Source organism: Ranitomeya imitator, chromosome 1 (assembly GCF_032444005.1).
Source record: "Ranitomeya imitator isolate aRanImi1 chromosome 1, aRanImi1.pri, whole genome shotgun sequence".
Taxonomy (NCBI): domain Eukaryota; kingdom Metazoa; phylum Chordata; class Amphibia; order Anura; family Dendrobatidae; genus Ranitomeya; species Ranitomeya imitator.
Window position 1 is genome coordinate 44,894,159 of NC_091282.1, and position 24,098 is coordinate 44,918,256.

The following is a 24,098-nucleotide window of genomic DNA, read 5'->3' on the forward strand; positions in this document are numbered from 1 at the left end:
TTGGGCACACTGGAAAACCACAGGATCAGGAGGACAGACCAGAGAGAAATGGCAAGTCCGAAGCACAGGAACAGAGGAAGGTGCAATATAAACAATCCAATAACAGTTTGTTATGCTTACTGCAAACGATAGGATGGCTATCAAAGGGTTAACCACCCTATCGTTTGCTGTAAGCAGCACAACAGGACTGAGGGTATGCAGGGATCAGAGGAGAATTGCAAGATGACTGCACAATGTGAACATATGGTAGAGCACTCCAAACAGCAACTCTAGAGTCTCAATGCTAAGACACGGGTGTGATCTAACTGGGCCTTAAAAGGCCTGGGGATATGATGTCCCAGAAACTTGGAAAACCCAAAGTGGAGCACAGCAAACGAGCTTAGTCAGGACAGGTGTGTAACACATGCTGTACATGTTATTATTAAGGTCAGTGACTGGCTGCAGAGGTCACGTGTATGTATGTCATGTACTTGATGCAGGGAAGTTGGTTATTACCCAAGTATGAGTATTGTATTATTTTTTTCATATTATAACACATTAGTCCATTATTAAAATCTGGGACATCCCCTTAAAGGCACAAGGAGGGTCTTACTAGTATTGTGCTACACCCACTTCATGTTCTGTATTGTAAGTAGCATATAGTGAAAATATACACTTCCTCTGAGGCCTTCTCCAAACTGGAAGGGGTCACACAGAGCGAGAGAGAGGGGGCAGCGGAAAGAGAACCTACCTATATGTTGGCTATAAATCAATTCCTTACTATGCTCAACCCACATCCTCATGTACTGTAGGCACTGAGTGCAGAGAGCTTGCAGCACCTTGTAGGACCAGTTTAGCCACTTCTATATCTGCTTGTGAAGCAGAGGTGACACTTAAGGAAGTCTCTTTATCTCATAAATCAATATTACAAGTGAAAAAAATCTACTTTGTAATAAATCTTATCAGACAAATCTGCTTCTTAAGATACCGTCACACTAAGCGACGCTGCAGCGATACCGACAACGATCCGGATCGCTGCAGCGTCGCTGTTTGGTCGCTGGAGAGCTGTCACACAGACCGCTCTCCAGCGACCAACGATGCCGGTAACCAGGGTAAACATCGGGTAACTAAGCGCAGGGCCGCGCTTAGTAACCCGATGTTTACCCTGGTTACCATCCTAAAAGTAAAAAAACAACCGCTACATACTTACCTACCGCTGTCTGTCCTCGGCGCTGTGCTTCTCTGCTCTGGCTGTGAGCGCCGGGCAGCCGGAAAGCAGAGCGGTGACATCACCGCTCTGCTTTCCGGCCAGAGCAGAGAAGCACAGCGCCGAGGACAGACAGCGGTAGGTAAGTATGTAGCGGTTGTTTTTTTTACTTTAACGATGGTAACCAGGGTAAACATCGGGTTACTAAGCGCGGCCCTGCGCTTAGTAACCCGATGTTTACCCTGGTTACCAGCGAAGACATCGCTGAATCGGTGTCACACACACCGATTCAACGATGTCAGCGGGAGATCCAGCGACGAAACAAAGTTCTGGACTTTCTTCCCCGACCAGCGACAGCACAGCAGGGGCCTGATCGCTGCTGCCTGTCACACTGGACGATATCGCTAGCGAGGACGCTGCAACGTCACGGATCGCTAGCGATATCGTCTAGTGTGACGGTACCTTAACTCCTGGACTGATCTTTCATTCTCAATTCTTGGGTAAAATCTATAATCAATTAAGACAGATTTTCCAGTTACTAAGATAAGAGGTGACATTTTGTGCTTGGAGGAGCTAGAGGCAGAGACAGACATTCTAGGGAGGAGCTAGAGGCAGAGACAGACATTCTAGGGAGGAGCTAGAGGCAGAGACAGACATTCTAGGGAGGAGCTAGAGGAAGACACAGACATTCTAGGGAGGAGCTAGAGGCAGAGACAGACATTCTAGGGAGGAGCTAGAGGCCGACACAGACATTCTAGGGAGGAGCTAGAGGCAGAGACAGACATTCTAGAGAGGAGCTAGAGGCAGACACAGACATTCTAGGGAGGAGCTAGAGGCAGAGACAGACATTCTAGGGAGGAGCTAGAGGAAGACACAGACATTCTAGGGAGGAGCTAGAGGCAGAGACAGACATTCTAGGGAGGAGCTAGAGGCCGACACAGACATTCTAGGGAGGAGCTAGAGGCAGAGACAGACATTCTAGGGAGGAGCTAGAGGCAGAGACAGACATTCTAGGGAGGAGCTAGAGGCAGAGACAGACATTCTAGGGAGGAGCTAGAGGAAGACACAGACATTCTAGGGAGGAGCTAGAGGAAGACACAGACATTCTAGGGAGGAGCTAGAGGCAGACACAGACATTCTAGGGAGGAGCTAGAGGCAGAGACAGACATTCTAGGGAGGAGCTAGAGGCAGAGACAGACATTCTAGGGAGGAGCTAGAGGCAGAGACAGACATTCTAGGGAGGAGCTAGAGGCAGAGACAGACATTCTAGGGAGGAGCTAGAGGCAGAGACAGACATTCTAGGGAGGAGCTAGAGGCAGAGACAGACATTCTAGGGAGGAGCTAGAGGCCGACACAGACATTCTAGGGAGGAGCTAGAGGAAGACACAGACATTCTAGGGAGGAGCTAGAGGCAGACACAGACATTCTAGGGAGGAGCTAGAGGCAGAGACAGACATTCTAGGGAGGAGCTAGAGGCAGAGACAGACATTCTAGGGAGGAGCTAGAGGCAGAGACAGACATTCTAGGGAGGAGCTAGAGGCAGACACAGACATTCTAGGGAGGAGCTAGAGGCAGAGACAGACATTCTAGGGAGGAGCTAGAGGCAGAGACAGACATTCTAGGGAGGAGCTAGAGGCAGAGACAGACATTCTAGGGAGGAGCTAGAGGCAGAGACAGACATTCTAGGGAGGAGCTAGAGGCCGACACAGACATTCTAGGGAGGAGCTAGAGGAAGACACAGACATTCTAGGGAGGAGCTAGAGGCAGACACAGACATTCTAGGGAGGAGCTAGAGGCAGAGACAGACATTCTAGGGAGGAGCTAGAGGCAGAGACAGACATTCTAGGGAGGAGCTAGAGGCAGAGACAGACATTCTAGGGAGGAGCTAGAGGCAGAGACAGACATTCTAGGGAGGAGCTAGAGGCAGAGACAGACATTCTAGGGAGGAGCTAGAGGCAGAGACAGACATTCTAGGGAGGAGCTAGAGGCAGAGACAGACATTCTAGGGAGGAGCTAGAGGCAGAGACAGACATTCTAGGGAGGAGCTAGAGGCAGAGACAGACATTCTAGGGAGGAGCTAGAGGCAGACACAGACATTCTAGGGAGGAGCTAGAGGCAGAGACAGACATTCTAGGGAGGAGCTAGAGGCAGACACAGACATTCTAGGGAGGAGCTAGAGGCAGATACAGACATTTTAGGGAGGAGCTAGAGGCAGATACAGACATTCTAGGGAGGAGCTAGAGGCAGAGACAGACATTCTAGGGAGGAGCTAGAGGAAGGCACAGACATTCTAGGGAGGGGCTAGAGGCAGAGACAGACATTCTAGGGAGGAGCTAGAGGCAGAGACAGACATTCTAGGGAGGAGCTAGAGGCAGAGACAGACATTCTAGGGAGGAGCTAGAGGCCGACACAGACATTCTAGGGAGGAGCTAGAGGAAGACACAGACATTCTAGGGAGGAGCTAGAGGCAGACACAGACATTCTAGGGAGGAGCTAGAGGCAGAGACAGACATTCTAGGGAGGAGCTAGAGGCAGAGACAGACATTCTAGGGAGGAGCTAGAGGCAGAGACAGACATTCTAGGGAGGAGCTAGAGGCAGAGACAGACATTCTAGGGAGGAGCTAGAGGCAGAGACAGACATTCTAGGGAGGAGCTAGAGGCAGAGACAGACATTCTAGGGAGGAGCTAGAGGCAGAGACAGACATTCTAGGGAGGAGCTAGAGGCAGAGACAGACATTCTAGGGAGGAGCTAGAGGCAGAGACAGACATTCTAGGGAGGAGCTAGAGGCAGAGACAGACATTCTTGGGAGGAGCTAGAGGCAGAGACAGACATTATAGGGAGGAGCTAGAGGCAGACACAGACATTCTAGAGAGGAGCTAGAGGCAGAGACAGACATTCTAGGGAGGAGCTAGAGGCAGAGACAGACATTCTAGGGAGGAGCTAGAGGCAGACACAGACATTCTAGGGAGGAGCTAGAGGCAGACACAGACATTCTAGGGAGGAGCTAGAGGCAGATACAGACATTCTAGGGAGGAGCTAGAGGCAGATACAGACATTCTAGGGAGGAGCTAGAGGCAGAGACAGACATTCTAGGGAGGAGCTAGAGGCTGACACAGACATTCTAGGGAGGAGCTAGAGGCAGAGACAGACATTCTAGGGAGGAGCTAGAGGCCGACACAGACATTCTAGGGAGGAGCTAGAGGCAGAGACAGACATTCTAGGGAGGAGCTAGAGGCAGACACAGACATTCTAGGGAGGAGCTAGAGGCAGATACAGACATTCTAGGGAGGAGCTAGAGGCAGATACAGACATTCTAGGGAGGAGCTAGAGGCAGAGACAGACATTCTAGGGAGGAGCTAGAGGAAGGCACAGACATTCTAGGGAGGGGCTAGAGGCAGAGACAGACATTCTAGGGAGGAGCTAGAGGCAGAGACAGACATTCTAGGGAGGAGCTAGAGGCAGATACAGACATTCTAGGGAGGAGCTAGAGGCAGACACAGACATTCTAGGGAGGGGCTAGAGGCAGAGACAGACATTCTAGGGAGGAGCTAGAGGCAGATACAGACATTCTAGGGAGGAGCTAGAGGCAGAGACAGACATTCTAGGGAGGAGCTAGAGGCTGACACAGACATTCTAGGGAGGAGCTAGAGGCAGACACAGACATTATAGGGAGGAGCTAGAGGCAGACAGACATTCTAGAGAGGAGCTAGAGGCAGAGACAGACATTCTAGGGAGGAGCTAGAGGCAGACACAGACATTCTAGGGAGGAGCTAGAGGCAGATACAGACATTCTAGGGAGGAGCTAGAGGCAGATATAGACATTCTAGGGAGGAGCTAGAGGCAGAGACAGACATTCTAGGGAGGAGCTAGAGGAAGGCACAGACATTCTAGGGAGGGGCTAGAGGCAGAGACAGACATTCTAGGGAGGAGCTAGAGGCTGACACAGACATTCTAGGGAGGAGCTAGAGGCAGAGACAGACATTCTAGGGAGGAGCTAGAGGCTGACACAGACATTCTAGGGAGGAGCTAGAGGCAGAGACAGACATTCTAGGGAGGAGCTAGAGGCTGACACAGACATTCTAGGGAGGAGCTAGAGGCAGAGACAGACATTCTAGGGAGGAGCTAGAGGCAGAGACAGACATTCTAGGGAGGAGCTAGAGGCCGACACAGACATTCTAGGGAGGAGCTAGAGGCCGACACAGACATTCTAGGGAGGAGCTAGAGGCAGAGACAGACATTCTAGGGAGGAGCTAGAGGCAGAGACAGACATTCTAGGGAGGAGCTAGAGGCAGAGACAGACATTCTAGGGAGGAGCTAGAGGCAGAGACAGACATTCTAGGGAGGAGCTAGAGGCAGAGACAGACATTCTAGGGAGGAGCTAGAGGCAGAGACAGACATTCTAGGGAGGAGCTAGAGGCCGACACAGACATTCTAGGGAGGAGCTAGAGGAAGGCACAGACATTCTAGGGAGGAGCTAGAGGCAGAGACAGATATTCTAGGGAGGAGCTAGAGGCTGACACAGACATTCTAGGGAGGAGCTAGAGGCAGAGACAGACATTCTAGGGAGGAGCTAGAGGCCGACACAGACATTCTAGGGAGGAGCTAGAGGCTGACACAGACATTCTAGGGAGGAGCTAGAGGCCGACACAGACATTCTAGGGAGGAGCTAGAGGCCGACACAGACATTCTAGAGAGGAGCTAGAGGCCGAAACAGACATTCTAGGGAGGAGCTAGAGGCAGAGACAGACATTCTAGGGAGGAGCTAGAGGCAGAGACAGACATTCTAGGGAGGAGCTAGAGAAACACACAGACATTCTAGGGAGGAGCTAGAGGCCGACACAGACATTCTAGGGAGGAGCTAGAGGCCGACACAGACATTCTAGGGAGGAGCTAGAGGCTGACACAGACATTCTAGGGAGGAGCTAGAGGCAGAGACACATTCTAGGGAGGAGCTAGAGGCAGAGACAGACATTCTAGGGAGGAGCTAGAGAAACACACAGACATTCTAGGGAGGAGCTAGAGAAACACACAGACATTCTAGGGAGGAGCTAGAGGCCGACACAGACATTCTAGGGAGGAGCTGGAGGCAGAGACAGACATTCTAGGGAGGAGCTAGAGGCAGACACAGACATTCTAGGGAGGAGCTAGAGGCTGACACAGACATTCTAGGGAGGAGCTAGAGGCAGACACAGACATTCTAGGGAGGAGCTAGAGGCCGACACAGACATTCTAGGGAGGAGCTAGAGGCAGAGACAGACATTCTAGGGAGGAGCTAGAGGCAGAGACAGACATTCTAGGGAGGATCTAGAGGCAGACACAGACATTATTGGGAGGAGCTAGAGGCCGACACAGACATTCTAGGGAGGAGCTAGAGAAACACACAGACATTCTAGGGAGGAGCTAGAGAAACACACAGACATTCTAGGGAGGAGCTAGAGGCCGACACAGACATTCTAGGGAGGAGCTAGAGGCAGAGACAGACATTCTAGGGAGGAGCTAGAGGCAGACACAGACATTCTAGGGAGGAGCTAGAGGCTGACACAGACATTCTAGGGAGGAGCTAGAGGCAGACACAGACATTCTAGAGAGGAGCTAGAGGAATACACAGACATTCTAGAGAGGAGCTAGAGGCAGAGACAGACATTCTAGGGAGGAGCTAGAGGCAGACACAGACATTCTAGGGAGGAGCTAGAGGAAGACACAGACATTCTAGGGAGGAGCTAGAGGAACACACAGACATTCTAGAGAGGAGCTAGAGGCAGAGACAGACATTCTAGGGAGGAGCTAGAGGAAGACACAGACATTCTAGGGAGGAGCTAGAGGAACACACAGACATTCTAGAGAGGAGCTAGAGGAACACACAGACATTCTAGAGAGGAGCTAGAGGAAGACACAGACATTCTAGGGAGGAGCTAGAGGAACACACAGACATTCTAGAGAGGAGCTAGAGGCAGAGACAGACATTCTAGGGAGGAGCTAGAGGCCGACACAGACATTCTAGGGAGGAGCTAGAGGCCGACACAGACATTATAGGGAGGAGCTAGAGGAAGACACAGACATTCTAGGGAGGAGCTAGAGGAACACAGACATTCTAGGGAGGAGCTAGAGGAACACACAGACATTCTAGAGAGGAGCTAGAGGCAGACACAGACATTCTAGGGAGGAGCTAGAGGAAGACACAGACATTCTAGGGAGGAGCTAGAGGAACACACAGACATTCTAGAGAGGAGCTAGAGGCAGAGACAGACATTCTAGGGAGGAGCTAGAGGCCGACACAGACATTCTAGGGAGGAGCTAGAGGCCGACACAGACATTATAGGGAGGAGCTAGAGGCAGACAGACATTCTAGGGAGGAGCTAGAGGCAGAGACAGACATTCTAGGGAGGAGCTAGAGGCAGACACAGACATTATAGGGAGGAGCTAGAGGCCGACACAGACATTCTAGGGAGGAGCTAGAGGCAGAGACAGACATTCTAGGGAGGAGCTAGAGGCAGAGACAGACATTCTAGAGAGGAGCTAGAGGCAGACACAGACATTCTAGGGAGGAGCTAGAGGCCGACACAGACATTATAGGGAGGGGCTAGAGGCAGACAGACATTCTAGGGAGGAGCTAGAGGCCGACACAGACATTCTAGGGAGGAGCTAGAGGCCGACACAGACATTCTAGGGAGGAGCTAGAGGCAGACACAGACATTATAGGGAGGAGCTAGAGGCCGACACAGACATTCTAGGGAGGAGCTAGAGGCCGACACAGACATTCTAGGGAGGAGCTAGAGGAAGGCACAGACATTCTAGGGAGGAGCTAGAGGAAGACACAGACATTCTAGGGAGGAGCTAGAGGCCGACACAGACATTCTAGGGAGGAGCTAGAGGAAGACACAGACATTCTAGGGAGGAGCTAGAGGCCGACACAGACATTCTAGGGAGGAGCTAGAGGAAGGCACAGACATTCTAGGGAGGAGCTGGAGGCCGACACAGACATTCTAGGGAGGAGCTAGAGGCCGACACAGACATTCTAGGGAGGAGCTAGAGGAAGGCACAGACATTCTAGGGAGGAGCTAGAGGCCGACACAGACATTCTAGGGAGGAGCTAGAGGCAGACACAGACATTCTAGTGAGGAGCTAGAGGCAGACACAGACATTCTAGTGAGGAGCTAGAGGCAGACACAGAAATTCTAGGGAGGAGCTAGAGGCAGACACAGACATTATAGGGAGGAGCTAGAGGCAGACAGACATTCTAGAGAGGAGCTAGAGGCAGAGACAGACATTCTAGGGAGGAGCTAGAGGCAGACACAGACATTCTAGGGAGGAGCTAGAGGCAGATACAGACATTCTAGGGAGGAGCTAGAGGCATATACAGACATTCTAGGGAGGAGCTAGAGGCAGAGACAGACATTCTAGGGAGGAGCTAGAGGAAGGCACAGACATTCTAGGGAGGGGCTAGAGGCAGAGACAGACATTCTAGGGAGGAGCTAGAGGCTGACACAGACATTCTAGGGAGGAGCTAGAGGCAGAGACAGACATTCTAGGGAGGAGCTAGAGGCTGACACAGACATTCTAGGGAGGAGCTAGAGGCAGAGACAGACATTCTAGGGAGGAGCTAGAGGCTGACACAGACATTCTAGGGAGGAGCTAGAGGCAGAGACAGACATTCTAGGGAGGAGCTAGAGGCAGAGACAGACATTCTAGGGAGGAGCTAGAGGCCGACACAGACATTCTAGGGAGGAGCTAGAGGCCGACACAGACATTCTAGGGAGGAGCTAGAGGCAGAGACAGACATTCTAGGGAGGAGCTAGAGGCAGAGACAGACATTCTAGGGAGGAGCTAGAGGCAGAGACAGACATTCTAGGGAGGAGCTAGAGGCAGAGACAGACATTCTAGGGAGGAGCTAGAGGCAGAGACAGACATTCTAGGGAGGAGCTAGAGGCAGAGACAGACATTCTAGGGAGGAGCTAGAGGCCGACACAGACATTCTAGGGAGGAGCTAGAGGAAGGCACAGACATTCTAGGGAGGAGCTAGAGGCAGAGACAGACATTCTAGGGAGGAGCTAGAGGCTGACACAGACATTCTAGGGAGGAGCTAGAGGCAGAGACAGACATTCTAGGGAGGAGCTAGAGGCCGACACAGACATTCTAGGGAGGAGCTAGAGGCTGACACAGACATTCTAGGGAGGAGCTAGAGGCCGACACAGACATTCTAGGGAGGAGCTAGAGGCCGACACAGACATTCTAGAGAGGAGCTAGAGGCCGAAACAGACATTCTAGGGAGGAGCTAGAGGCAGAGACAGACATTCTAGGGAGGAGCTAGAGGCAGAGACAGACATTCTAGGGAGGAGCTATAGAAACACACAGACATTCTAGGGAGGAGCTAGAGGCCGACACAGACATTCTAGGGAGGAGCTAGAGGCCGACACAGACATTCTAGGGAGGAGCTAGAGGCTGACACAGACATTCTAGGGAGGAGCTAGAGGCAGAGACACATTCTAGGGAGGAGCTAGAGGCAGAGACAGACATTCTAGGGAGGAGCTAGAGAAACACACAGACATTCTAGGGAGGAGCTAGAGAAACACACAGACATTCTAGGGAGGAGCTAGAGGCCGACACAGACATTCTAGGGAGGAGCTAGAGGCAGAGACAGACATTCTAGGGAGGAGCTAGAGGCAGACACAGACATTCTAGGGAGGAGCTAGAGGCTGACACAGACATTCTAGGGAGGAGCTAGAGGCAGACACAGACATTCTAGGGAGGAGCTAGAGGCCGACACAGACATTCTAGGGAGGAGCTAGAGGCAGAGACAGACATTCTAGGGAGGAGCTAGAGGCAGAGACAGACATTCTAGGGAGGATCTAGAGGCAGACACAGACATTATAGGGAGGAGCTAGAGGCCGACACAGACATTCTAGGGAGGAGCTAGAGAAACACACAGACATTCTAGGGAGGAGCTAGAGAAACACACAGACATTCTAGGGAGGAGCTAGAGGCCGACACAGACATTCTAGGGAGGAGCTAGAGGCAGAGACAGACATTCTAGGGAGGAGCTAGAGGCAGACACAGACATTCTAGGGAGGAGCTAGAGGCTGACACAGACATTCTAGGGAGGAGCTAGAGGCAGACACAGACATTCTAGAGAGGAGCTAGAGGAATACACAGACATTCTAGAGAGGAGCTAGAGGCAGAGACAGACATTCTAGGGAGGAGCTAGAGGCAGACACAGACATTCTAGGGAGGAGCTAGAGGAAGACACAGACATTCTAGGGAGGAGCTAGAGGAACACACAGACATTCTAGAGAGGAGCTAGAGGCAGAGACAGACATTCTAGGGAGGAGCTAGAGGAACACACAGACATTCTAGGGAGGAGCTAGAGGAACACACAGACATTCTAGAGAGGAGCTAGAGGCAGACACAGACATTCTAGGGAGGAGCTAGAGGAAGACACAGACATTCTAGGGAGGAGCTAGAGGAACACACAGACATTCTAGAGAGGAGCTAGAGGCAGAGACAGACATTCTAGGGAGGAGCTAGAGGCCGACACAGACATTCTAGGGAGGAGCTAGAGGCCGACACAGACATTATAGGGAGGAGCTAGAGGCAGACAGACATTCTAGGGAGGAGCTAGAGGCAGAGACAGACATTCTAGGGAGGAGCTAGAGGCAGACACAGACATTATAGGGAGGAGCTAGAGGCCGACACAGACATTCTAGGGAGGAGCTAGAGGCAGAGACAGACATTCTAGAGAGGAGCTAGAGGCAGACACAGACATTCTAGGGAGGAGCTAGAGGCCGACACAGACATTATAGGGAGGGGCTATAGGCAGACAGACATTCTAGGGAGGAGCTAGAGGCCGACACAGACATTCTAGGGAGGAGCTAGAGGCCGACACAGACATTCTAGGGAGGAGCTAGAGGCAGACACAGACATTATAGGGAGGAGCTAGAGGCCGACACAGACATTCTAGGGAGGAGCTAGAGGCCGACACAGACATTCTAGGGAGGAGCTAGAGGAAGGCACAGACATTCTAGGGAGGAGCTAGAGGAAGACACAGACATTCTAGGGAGGAGCTAGAGGAACACAGACATTCTAGGGAGGAGCTAGAGGAACACACAGACATTCTAGAGAGGAGCTAGAGGCAGACACAGACATTCTAGGGAGGAGCTAGAGGAAGACACAGACATTCTAGGGAGGAGCTAGAGGAACACACAGACATTCTAGAGAGGAGCTAGAGGCAGAGACAGACATTCTAGGGAGGAGCTAGAGGCCGACACAGACATTCTAGGGAGGAGCTAGAGGCCGACACAGACATTATAGGGAGGAGCTAGAGGCAGACAGACATTCTAGGGAGGAGCTAGAGGCAGAGACAGACATTCTATGGAGGAGCTAGAGGCAGACACAGACATTATAGGGAGGAGCTAGAGGCCGACACAGACATTCTAGGGAGGAGCTAGAGGCAGAGACAGACATTCTAGGGAGGAGCTAGAGGCAGAGACAGACATTCTAGAGAGGAGCTAGAGGCAGACACAGACATTCTAGGGAGGAGCTAGAGGCCGACACAGACATTATAGGGAGGGGCTAGAGGCAGACAGACATTCTAGGGAGGAGCTAGAGGCCGACACAGACATTCTAGGGAGGAGCTAGAGGCCGACACAGACATTCTAGGGAGGAGCTAGAGGCAGACACAGACATTATAGGGAGGAGCTAGAGGCCGACACAGACATTCTAGGGAGGAGCTAGAGGCCGACACAGACATTCTAGGGAGGAGCTAGAGGAAGGCACAGACATTCTAGGGAGGAGCTAGAGGCTGACACAGACATTCTAGGGAGGAGCTAGAGGCAGACACAGACATTCTAGGGAGGAGCTAGAGGCCGACACAGACATTCTAGGGAGGAGCTAGAGGCAGAGACAGACATTCTAGGGAGGAGCTAGAGGCAGAGACAGACATTCTAGGGAGGATCTAGAGGCAGACACAGACATTATTGGGAGGAGCTAGAGGCCGACACAGACATTCTAGGGAGGAGCTAGAGAAACACACAGACATTCTAGGGAGGAGCTAGAGAAACACACAGACATTCTAGGGAGGAGCTAGAGGCCGACACAGACATTCTAGGGAGGAGCTAGAGGCAGAGACAGACATTCTAGGGAGGAGCTAGAGGCAGACACAGACATTCTAGGGAGGAGCTAGAGGCTGACACAGACATTCTAGGGAGGAGCTAGAGGCAGACACAGACATTCTAGAGAGGAGCTAGAGGAATACACAGACATTCTAGAGAGGAGCTAGAGGCAGAGACAGACATTCTAGGGAGGAGCTAGAGGCAGACACAGACATTCTAGGGAGGAGCTAGAGGAAGACACAGACATTCTAGGGAGGAGCTAGAGGAACACACAGACATTCTAGAGAGGAGCTAGAGGCAGAGACAGACATTCTAGGGAGGAGCTAGAGGAAGACACAGACATTCTAGGGAGGAGCTAGAGGAACACACAGACATTCTAGAGAGGAGCTAGAGGAACACACAGACATTCTAGAGAGGAGCTAGAGGAAGACACAGACATTCTAGGGAGGAGCTAGAGGAACACACAGACATTCTAGAGAGGAGCTAGAGGCAGAGACAGACATTCTAGGGAGGAGCTAGAGGCCGACACAGACATTCTAGGGAGGAGCTAGAGGCCGACACAGACATTATAGGGAGGAGCTAGAGGAAGACACAGACATTCTAGGGAGGAGCTAGAGGAACACAGACATTCTAGGGAGGAGCTAGAGGAACACACAGACATTCTAGAGAGGAGCTAGAGGCAGACACAGACATTCTAGGGAGGAGCTAGAGGAAGACACAGACATTCTAGGGAGGAGCTAGAGGAACACACAGACATTCTAGAGAGGAGCTAGAGGCAGAGACAGACATTCTAGGGAGGAGCTAGAGGCCGACACAGACATTCTAGGGAGGAGCTAGAGGCCGACACAGACATTATAGGGAGGAGCTAGAGGCAGACAGACATTCTAGGGAGGAGCTAGAGGCAGAGACAGACATTCTAGGGAGGAGCTAGAGGCAGACACAGACATTATAGGGAGGAGCTAGAGGCCGACACAGACATTCTAGGGAGGAGCTAGAGGCAGAGACAGACATTCTAGGGAGGAGCTAGAGGCAGAGACAGACATTCTAGAGAGGAGCTAGAGGCAGACACAGACATTCTAGGGAGGAGCTAGAGGCCGACACAGACATTATAGGGAGGGGCTAGAGGCAGACAGACATTCTAGGGAGGAGCTAGAGGCCGACACAGACATTCTAGGGAGGAGCTAGAGGCCGACACAGACATTCTAGGGAGGAGCTAGAGGCAGACACAGACATTATAGGGAGGAGCTAGAGGCCGACACAGACATTCTAGGGAGGAGCTAGAGGCCGACACAGACATTCTAGGGAGGAGCTAGAGGAAGGCACAGACATTCTAGGGAGGAGCTAGAGGAAGACACAGACATTCTAGGGAGGAGCTAGAGGCCGACACAGACATTCTAGGGAGGAGCTAGAGGAAGACACAGACATTCTAGGGAGGAGCTAGAGGCCGACACAGACATTCTAGGGAGGAGCTAGAGGAAGGCACAGACATTCTAGGGAGGAGCTGGAGGCCGACACAGACATTCTAGGGAGGAGCTAGAGGCCGACACAGACATTCTAGGGAGGAGCTAGAGGAAGGCACAGACATTCTAGGGAGGAGCTAGAGGCCGACACAGACATTCTAGGGAGGAGCTAGAGGCAGACACAGACATTCTAGTGAGGAGCTAGAGGCAGACACAGACATTCTAGTGAGGAGCTAGAGGCAGACACAGAAATTCTAGGGAGGAGCTAGAGGCAGACACAGACATTATAGGGAGGAGCTAGAGGCAGACAGACATTCTAGAGAGGAGCTAGAGGCAGAGACAGACATTCTAGGGAGGAGCTAGAGGCAGACACAGACATTCTAGGGAGGAGCTAGAGGCAGATACAGACATTCTAGGGAGGAGCTAGAGGCATATACAGACATTCTAGGGAGGAGCTAGAGGCAGAGACAGACATTCTAGGGAGGAGCTAGAGGAAGGCACAGACATTCTAGGGAGGGGCTAGAGGCAGAGACAGACATTCTAGGGAGGAGCTAGAGGCTGACACAGACATTCTAGGGAGGAGCTAGAGGCAGAGACAGACATTCTAGGGAGGAGCTAGAGGCTGACACAGACATTCTAGGGAGGAGCTAGAGGCAGAGACAGACATTCTAGGGAGGAGCTAGAGGCTGACACAGACATTCTAGGGAGGAGCTAGAGGCAGAGACAGACATTCTAGGGAGGAGCTAGAGGCAGAGACAGACATTCTAGGGAGGAGCTAGAGGCCGACACAGACATTCTAGGGAGGAGCTAGAGGCCGACACAGACATTCTAGGGAGGAGCTAGAGGCAGAGACAGACATTCTAGGGAGGAGCTAGAGGCAGAGACAGACATTCTAGGGAGGAGCTAGAGGCAGAGACAGACATTCTAGGGAGGAGCTAGAGGCAGAGACAGACATTCTAGGGAGGAGCTAGAGGCAGAGACAGACATTCTAGGGAGGAGCTAGAGGCAGAGACAGACATTCTAGGGAGGAGCTAGAGGCCGACACAGACATTCTAGGGAGGAGCTAGAGGAAGGCACAGACATTCTAGGGAGGAGCTAGAGGCAGAGACAGACATTCTAGGGAGGAGCTAGAGGCTGACACAGACATTCTAGGGAGGAGCTAGAGGCAGAGACAGACATTCTAGGGAGGAGCTAGAGGCCGACACAGACATTCTAGGGAGGAGCTAGAGGCTGACACAGACATTCTAGGGAGGAGCTAGAGGCCGACACAGACATTCTAGGGAGGAGCTAGAGGCCGACACAGACATTCTAGAGAGGAGCTAGAGGCCGAAACAGACATTCTAGGGAGGAGCTAGAGGCAGAGACAGACATTCTAGGGAGGAGCTAGAGGCAGAGACAGACATTCTAGGGAGGAGCTATAGAAACACACAGACATTCTAGGGAGGAGCTAGAGGCCGACACAGACATTCTAGGGAGGAGCTAGAGGCCGACACAGACATTCTAGGGAGGAGCTAGAGGCTGACACAGACATTCTAGGGAGGAGCTAGAGGCAGAGACACATTCTAGGGAGGAGCTAGAGGCAGAGACAGACATTCTAGGGAGGAGCTAGAGAAACACACAGACATTCTAGGGAGGAGCTAGAGAAACACACAGACATTCTAGGGAGGAGCTAGAGGCCGACACAGACATTCTAGGGAGGAGCTAGAGGCAGAGACAGACATTCTAGGGAGGAGCTAGAGGCAGACACAGACATTCTAGGGAGGAGCTAGAGGCTGACACAGACATTCTAGGGAGGAGCTAGAGGCAGACACAGACATTCTAGGGAGGAGCTAGAGGCCGACACAGACATTCTAGGGAGGAGCTAGAGGCAGAGACAGACATTCTAGGGAGGAGCTAGAGGCAGAGACAGACATTCTAGGGAGGATCTAGAGGCAGACACAGACATTATAGGGAGGAGCTAGAGGCCGACACAGACATTCTAGGGAGGAGCTAGAGAAACACACAGACATTCTAGGGAGGAGCTAGAGAAACACACAGACATTCTAGGGAGGAGCTAGAGGCCGACACAGACATTCTAGGGAGGAGCTAGAGGCAGAGACAGACATTCTAGGGAGGAGCTAGAGGCAGACACAGACATTCTAGGGAGGAGCTAGAGGCTGACACAGACATTCTAGGGAGGAGCTAGAGGCAGACACAGACATTCTAGAGAGGAGCTAGAGGAATACACAGACATTCTAGAGAGGAGCTAGAGGCAGAGACAGACATTCTAGGGAGGAGCTAGAGGCAGACACAGACATTCTAGGGAGGAGCTAGAGGAAGACACAGACATTCTAGGGAGGAGCTAGAGGAACACACAGACATTCTAGAGAGGAGCTAGAGGCAGAGACAGACATTCTAGGGAGGAGCTAGAGGAACACACAGACATTCTAGGGAGGAGCTAGAGGAACACACAGACATTCTAGAGAGGAGCTAGAGGCAGACACAGACATTCTAGGGAGGAGCTAGAGGAAGACACAGACATTCTAGGGAGGAGCTAGAGGAACACACAGACATTCTAGAGAGGAGCTAGAGGCAGAGACAGACATTCTAGGGAGGAGCTAGAGGCCGACACAGACATTCTAGGGAGGAGCTAGAGGCCGACACAGACATTATAGGGAGGAGCTAGAGGCAGACAGACATTCTAGGGAGGAGCTAGAGGCAGAGACAGACATTCTAGGGAGGAGCTAGAGGCAGACACAGACATTATAGGGAGGAGCTAGAGGCCGACACAGACATTCTAGGGAGGAGCTAGAGGCAGAGACAGACATTCTAGAGAGGAGCTAGAGGCAGACACAGACATTCTAGGGAGGAGCTAGAGGCCGACACAGACATTATAGGGAGGGGCTATAGGCAGACAGACATTCTAGGGAGGAGCTAGAGGCCGACACAGACATTCTAGGGAGGAGCTAGAGGCCGACACAGACATTCTAGGGAGGAGCTAGAGGCAGACACAGACATTATAGGGAGGAGCTAGAGGCCGACACAGACATTCTAGGGAGGAGCTAGAGGCCGACACAGACATTCTAGGGAGGAGCTAGAGGAAGGCACAGACATTCTAGGGAGGAGCTAGAGGAAGACACAGACATTCTAGGGAGGAGCTAGAGGAACACAGACATTCTAGGGAGGAGCTAGAGGAACACACAGACATTCTAGAGAGGAGCTAGAGGCAGACACAGACATTCTAGGGAGGAGCTAGAGGAAGACACAGACATTCTAGGGAGGAGCTAGAGGAACACACAGACATTCTAGAGAGGAGCTAGAGGCAGAGACAGACATTCTAGGGAGGAGCTAGAGGCCGACACAGACATTCTAGGGAGGAGCTAGAGGCCGACACAGACATTATAGGGAGGAGCTAGAGGCAGACAGACATTCTAGGGAGGAGCTAGAGGCAGAGACAGACATTCTATGGAGGAGCTAGAGGCAGACACAGACATTATAGGGAGGAGCTAGAGGCCGACACAGACATTCTAGGGAGGAGCTAGAGGCAGAGACAGACATTCTAGGGAGGAGCTAGAGGCAGAGACAGACATTCTAGAGAGGAGCTAGAGGCAGACACAGACATTCTAGGGAGGAGCTAGAGGCCGACACAGACATTATAGGGAGGGGCTAGAGGCAGACAGACATTCTAGGGAGGAGCTAGAGGCCGACACAGACATTCTAGGGAGGAGCTAGAGGCCGACACAGACATTCTAGGGAGGAGCTAGAGGCAGACACAGACATTATAGGGAGGAGCTAGAGGCCGACACAGACATTCTAGGGAGGAGCTAGAGGCCGACACAGACATTCTAGGGAGGAGCTAGAGGAAGGCACAGACATTCTAGGGAGGAGCTAGAGGAAGACACAGACATTCTAGGGAGGAGCTAGAGGCCGACACAGACATTATAGGGAGGAGCTAGAGGAAGACACAGACATTCTAGGGAGGAGCTAGAGGAACACAGACATTCTAGGGAGGAGCTAGAGGAACACACAGACATTCTAGAGAGGAGCTAGAGGCAGACACAGACATTCTAGGGAGGAGCTAGAGGAAGACACAGACATTCTAGGGAGGAGCTAGAGGAACACACAGACATTCTAGAGAGGAGCTAGAGGCAGAGACAGACATTCTAGGGAGGAGCTAGAGGCCGACACAGACATTCTAGGGAGGAGCTAGAGGCCGACACAGACATTATAGGGAGGAGCTAGAGGCAGACAGACATTCTAGGGAGGAGCTAGAGGCAGAGACAGACATTCTAGGGAGGAGCTAGAGGCAGACACAGACATTATAGGGAGGAGCTAGAGGCCGACACAGACATTCTAGGGAGGAGCTAGAGGCAGAGACAGACATTCTAGGGAGGAGCTAGAGGCAGAGACAGACATTCTAGAGAGGAGCTAGAGGCAGACACAGACATTCTAGGGAGGAGCTAGAGGCCGACACAGACATTATAGGGAGGGGCTAGAGGCAGACAGACATTCTAGGGAGGAGCTAGAGGCCGACACAGACATTCTAGGGAGGAGCTAGAGGCCGACACAGACATTCTAGGGAGGAGCTAGAGGCAGACACAGACATTATAGGGAGGAGCTAGAGGCCGACACAGACATTCTAGGGAGGAGCTAGAGGCCGACACAGACATTCTAGGGAGGAGCTAGAGGAAGGCACAGACATTCTAGGGAGGAGCTAGAGGAAGACACAGACATTCTAGGGAGGAGCTAGAGGCCGACACAGACATTCTAGGGAGGAGCTAGAGGAAGACACAGACATTCTAGGGAGGAGCTAGAGGCCGACACAGACATTCTAGGGAGGAGCTAGAGGAAGGCACAGACATTCTAGGGAGGAGCTGGAGGCCGACACAGACATTCTAGGGAGGAGCTAGAGGCCGACACAGACATTCTAGGGAGGAGCTAGAGGAAGGCACAGACATTCTAGGGAGGAGCTAGAGGCCGACACAGACATTCTAGGGAGGAGCTAGAGGCAGACACAGACATTCTAGTGAGGAGCTAGAGGCAGACACAGACATTCTAGTGAGGAGCTAGAGGCAGACACAGAAATTCTAGGGAGGAGCTAGAGGCAGACACAGACATTATAGGGAGGAGCTAGAGGCAGACAGACATTCTAGAGAGGAGCTAGAGGCAGAGACAGACATTCTAGGGAGGAGCTAGAGGCAGACACAGACATTCTAGGGAGGAGCTAGAGGCAGATACAGACATTCTAGGGAGGAGCTAGAGGCATATACAGACATTCTAGGGAGGAGCTAGAGGCAGAGACAGACATTCTAGGGAGGAGCTAGAGGAAGGCACAGACATTCTAGGGAGGGGCTAGAGGCAGAGACAGACATTCTAGGGAGGAGCTAGAGGCTGACACAGACATTCTAGGGAGGAGCTAGAGGCAGAGACAGACATTCTAGGGAGGAGCTAGAGGCTGACACAGACATTCTAGGGAGGAGCTAGAGGCAGAGACAGACATTCTAGGGAGGAGCTAGAGGCTGACACAGACATTCTAGGGAGGAGCTAGAGGCAGAGACAGACATTCTAGGGAGGAGCTAGAGGCAGAGACAGACATTCTAGGGAGGAGCTAGAGGCCGACACAGACATTCTAGGGAGGAGCTAGAGGCCGACACAGACATTCTAGGGAGGAGCTAGAGGCAGAGACAGACATTCTAGGGAGGAGCTAGAGGCAGAGACAGACATTCTAGGGAGGAGCTAGAGGCAGAGACAGACATTCTAGGGAGGAGCTAGAGGCAGAGACAGACATTCTAGGGAGGAGCTAGAGGCAGAGACAGACATTCTAGGGAGGAGCTAGAGGCAGAGACAGACATTCTAGGGAGGAGCTAGAGGCCGACACAGACATTCTAGGGAGGAGCTAGAGGAAGGCACAGACATTCTAGGGAGGAGCTAGAGGCAGAGACAGACATTCTAGGGAGGAGCTAGAGGCTGACACAGACATTCTAGGGAGGAGCTAGAGGCAGAGACAGACATTCTAGGGAGGAGCTAGAGGCCGACACAGACATTCTAGGGAGGAGCTAGAGGCTGACACAGACATTCTAGGGAGGAGCTAGAGGCCGACACAGACATTCTAGGGAGGAGCTAGAGGCCGACACAGACATTCTAGAGAGGAGCTAGAGGCCGAAACAGACATTCTAGGGAGGAGCTAGAGGCAGAGACAGACATTCTAGGGAGGAGCTAGAGGCAGAGACAGACATTCTAGGGAGGAGCTATAGAAACACACAGACATTCTAGGGAGGAGCTAGAGGCCGACACAGACATTCTAGGGAGGAGCTAGAGGCCGACACAGACATTCTAGGGAGGAGCTAGAGGCTGACACAGACATTCTAGGGAGGAGCTAGAGGCAGAGACACATTCTAGGGAGGAGCTAGAGGCAGAGACAGACATTCTAGGGAGGAGCTAGAGAAACACACAGACATTCTAGGGAGGAGCTAGAGAAACACACAGACATTCTAGGGAGGAGCTAGAGGCCGACACAGACATTCTAGGGAGGAGCTAGAGGCAGAGACAGACATTCTAGGGAGGAGCTAGAGGCAGACACAGACATTCTAGGGAGGAGCTAGAGGCTGACACAGACATTCTAGGGAGGAGCTAGAGGCAGACACAGACATTCTAGGGAGGAGCTAGAGGCCGACACAGACATTCTAGGGAGGAGCTAGAGGCAGAGACAGACATTCTAGGGAGGAGCTAGAGGCAGAGACAGACATTCTAGGGAGGATCTAGAGGCAGACACAGACATTATAGGGAGGAGCTAGAGGCCGACACAGACATTCTAGGGAGGAGCTAGAGAAACACACAGACATTCTAGGGAGGAGCTAGAGAAACACACAGACATTCTAGGGAGGAGCTAGAGGCCGACACAGACATTCTAGGGAGGAGCTAGAGGCAGAGACAGACATTCTAGGGAGGAGCTAGAGGCAGACACAGACATTCTAGGGAGGAGCTAGAGGCTGACACAGACATTCTAGGGAGGAGCTAGAGGCAGACACAGACATTCTAGAGAGGAGCTAGAGGAATACACAGACATTCTAGAGAGGAGCTAGAGGCAGAGACAGACATTCTAGGGAGGAGCTAGAGGCAGACACAGACATTCTAGGGAGGAGCTAGAGGAAGACACAGACATTCTAGGGAGGAGCTAGAGGAACACACAGACATTCTAGAGAGGAGCTAGAGGCAGAGACAGACATTCTAGGGAGGAGCTAGAGGAACACACAGACATTCTAGGGAGGAGCTAGAGGAACACACAGACATTCTAGAGAGGAGCTAGAGGCAGACACAGACATTCTAGGGAGGAGCTAGAGGAAGACACAGACATTCTAGGGAGGAGCTAGAGGAACACACAGACATTCTAGAGAGGAGCTAGAGGCAGAGACAGACATTCTAGGGAGGAGCTAGAGGCCGACACAGACATTCTAGGGAGGAGCTAGAGGCCGACACAGACATTATAGGGAGGAGCTAGAGGCAGACAGACATTCTAGGGAGGAGCTAGAGGCAGAGACAGACATTCTAGGGAGGAGCTAGAGGCAGACACAGACATTATAGGGAGGAGCTAGAGGCCGACACAGACATTCTAGGGAGGAGCTAGAGGCAGAGACAGACATTCTAGAGAGGAGCTAGAGGCAGACACAGACATTCTAGGGAGGAGCTAGAGGCCGACACAGACATTATAGGGAGGGGCTATAGGCAGACAGACATTCTAGGGAGGAGCTAGAGGCCGACACAGACATTCTAGGGAGGAGCTAGAGGCCGACACAGACATTCTAGGGAGGAGCTAGAGGCAGACACAGACATTATAGGGAGGAGCTAGAGGCCGACACAGACATTCTAGGGAGGAGCTAGAGGCCGACACAGACATTCTAGGGAGGAGCTAGAGGAAGGCACAGACATTCTAGGGAGGAGCTAGAGGAAGACACAGACATTCTAGGGAGGAGCTAGAGGAACACAGACATTCTAGGGAGGAGCTAGAGGAACACACAGACATTCTAGAGAGGAGCTAGAGGCAGACACAGACATTCTAGGGAGGAGCTAGAGGAAGACACAGACATTCTAGGGAGGAGCTAGAGGAACACACAGACATTCTAGAGAGGAGCTAGAGGCAGAGACAGACATTCTAGGGAGGAGCTAGAGGCCGACACAGACATTCTAGGGAGGAGCTAGAGGCCGACACAGACATTATAGGGAGGAGCTAGAGGCAGACAGACATTCTAGGGAGGAGCTAGAGGCAGAGACAGACATTCTATGGAGGAGCTAGAGGCAGACACAGACATTATAGGGAGGAGCTAGAGGCCGACACAGACATTCTAGGGAGGAGCTAGAGGCAGAGACAGACATTCTAGGGAGGAGCTAGAGGCAGAGACAGACATTCTAGAGAGGAGCTAGAGGCAGACACAGACATTCTAGGGAGGAGCTAGAGGCCGACACAGACATTATAGGGAGGGGCTAGAGGCAGACAGACATTCTAGGGAGGAGCTAGAGGCCGACACAGACATTCTAGGGAGGAGCTAGAGGCCGACACAGACATTCTAGGGAGGAGCTAGAGGCAGACACAGACATTATAGGGAGGAGCTAGAGGCCGACACAGACATTCTAGGGAGGAGCTAGAGGCCGACACAGACATTCTAGGGAGGAGCTAGAGGAAGGCACAGACATTCTAGGGAGGAGCTAGAGGAAGACACAGACATTCTAGGGAGGAGCTAGAGGCCGACACAGACATTCTAGGGAGGAGCTAGAGGAAGACACAGACATTCTAGGGAGGAGCTAGAGGCCGACACAGACATTCTAGGGAGGAGCTAGAGGAAGGCACAGACATTCTAGGGAGGAGCTGGAGGCCGACACAGACATTCTAGGGAGGAGCTAGAGGCCGACACAGACATTCTAGGGAGGAGCTAGAGGAAGGCACAGACATTCTAGGGAGGAGCTAGAGGCCGACACAGACATTCTAGGGAGGAGCTAGAGGCAGACACAGACATTCTAGTGAGGAGCTAGAGGCAGACACAGACATTCTAGTGAGGAGCTAGAGGCAGACACAGAAATTCTAGGGAGGAGCTAGAGGCAGACACAGACATTATAGGGAGGAGCTAGAGGCAGACAGACATTCTAGAGAGGAGCTAGAGGCAGAGACAGACATTCTAGGGAGGAGCTAGAGGCAGACACAGACATTCTAGGGAGGAGCTAGAGGCAGATACAGACATTCTAGGGAGGAGCTAGAGGCATATACAGACATTCTAGGGAGGAGCTAGAGGCAGAGACAGACATTCTAGGGAGGAGCTAGAGGAAGGCACAGACATTCTAGGGAGGGGCTAGAGGCAGAGACAGACATTCTAGGGAGGAGCTAGAGGCTGACACAGACATTCTAGGGAGGAGCTAGAGGCAGAGACAGACATTCTAGGGAGGAGCTAGAGGCTGACACAGACATTCTAGGGAGGAGCTAGAGGCAGAGACAGACATTCTAGGGAGGAGCTAGAGGCTGACACAGACATTCTAGGGAGGAGCTAGAGGCAGAGACAGACATTCTAGGGAGGAGCTAGAGGCAGAGACAGACATTCTAGGGAGGAGCTAGAGGCCGACACAGACATTCTAGGGAGGAGCTAGAGGCCGACACAGACATTCTAGGGAGGAGCTAGAGGCAGAGACAGACATTCTAGGGAGGAGCTAGAGGCAGAGACAGACATTCTAGGGAGGAGCTAGAGGCAGAGACAGACATTCTAGGGAGGAGCTAGAGGCAGAGACAGACATTCTAGGGAGGAGCTAGAGGCAGAGACAGACATTCTAGGGAGGAGCTAGAGGCAGAGACAGACATTCTAGGGAGGAGCTAGAGGCCGACACAGACATTCTAGGGAGGAGCTAGAGGAAGGCACAGACATTCTAGGGAGGAGCTAGAGGCAGAGACAGACATTCTAGGGAGGAGCTAGAGGCTGACACAGACATTCTAGGGAGGAGCTAGAGGCAGAGACAGACATTCTAGGGAGGAGCTAGAGGCCGACACAGACATTCTAGGGAGGAGCTAGAGGCTGACACAGACATTCTAGGGAGGAGCTAGAGGCCGACACAGACATTCTAGGGAGGAGCTAGAGGCCGACACAGACATTCTAGAGAGGAGCTAGAGGCCGAAACAGACATTCTAGGGAGGAGCTAGAGGCAGAGACAGACATTCTAGGGAGGAGCTAGAGGCAGAGACAGACATTCTAGGGAGGAGCTATAGAAACACACAGACATTCTAGGGAGGAGCTAGAGGCCGACACAGACATTCTAGGGAGGAGCTAGAGGCCGACACAGACATTCTAGGGAGGAGCTAGAGGCTGACACAGACATTCTAGGGAGGAGCTAGA

The 24,098-nt window shown here is 52.2% G+C and overlaps 1 protein-coding gene across 4 annotated transcripts in view; it reads left to right on the forward strand.

Annotated features, from left to right (window-relative positions):
- The window catches only part of CCDC68 (coiled-coil domain containing 68), a 125,874-nt gene that overhangs the window by 36,151 nt on the left and 65,625 nt on the right, over positions 1-24,098 (forward strand). The gene's annotated exons all lie outside the window — the stretch shown is intronic.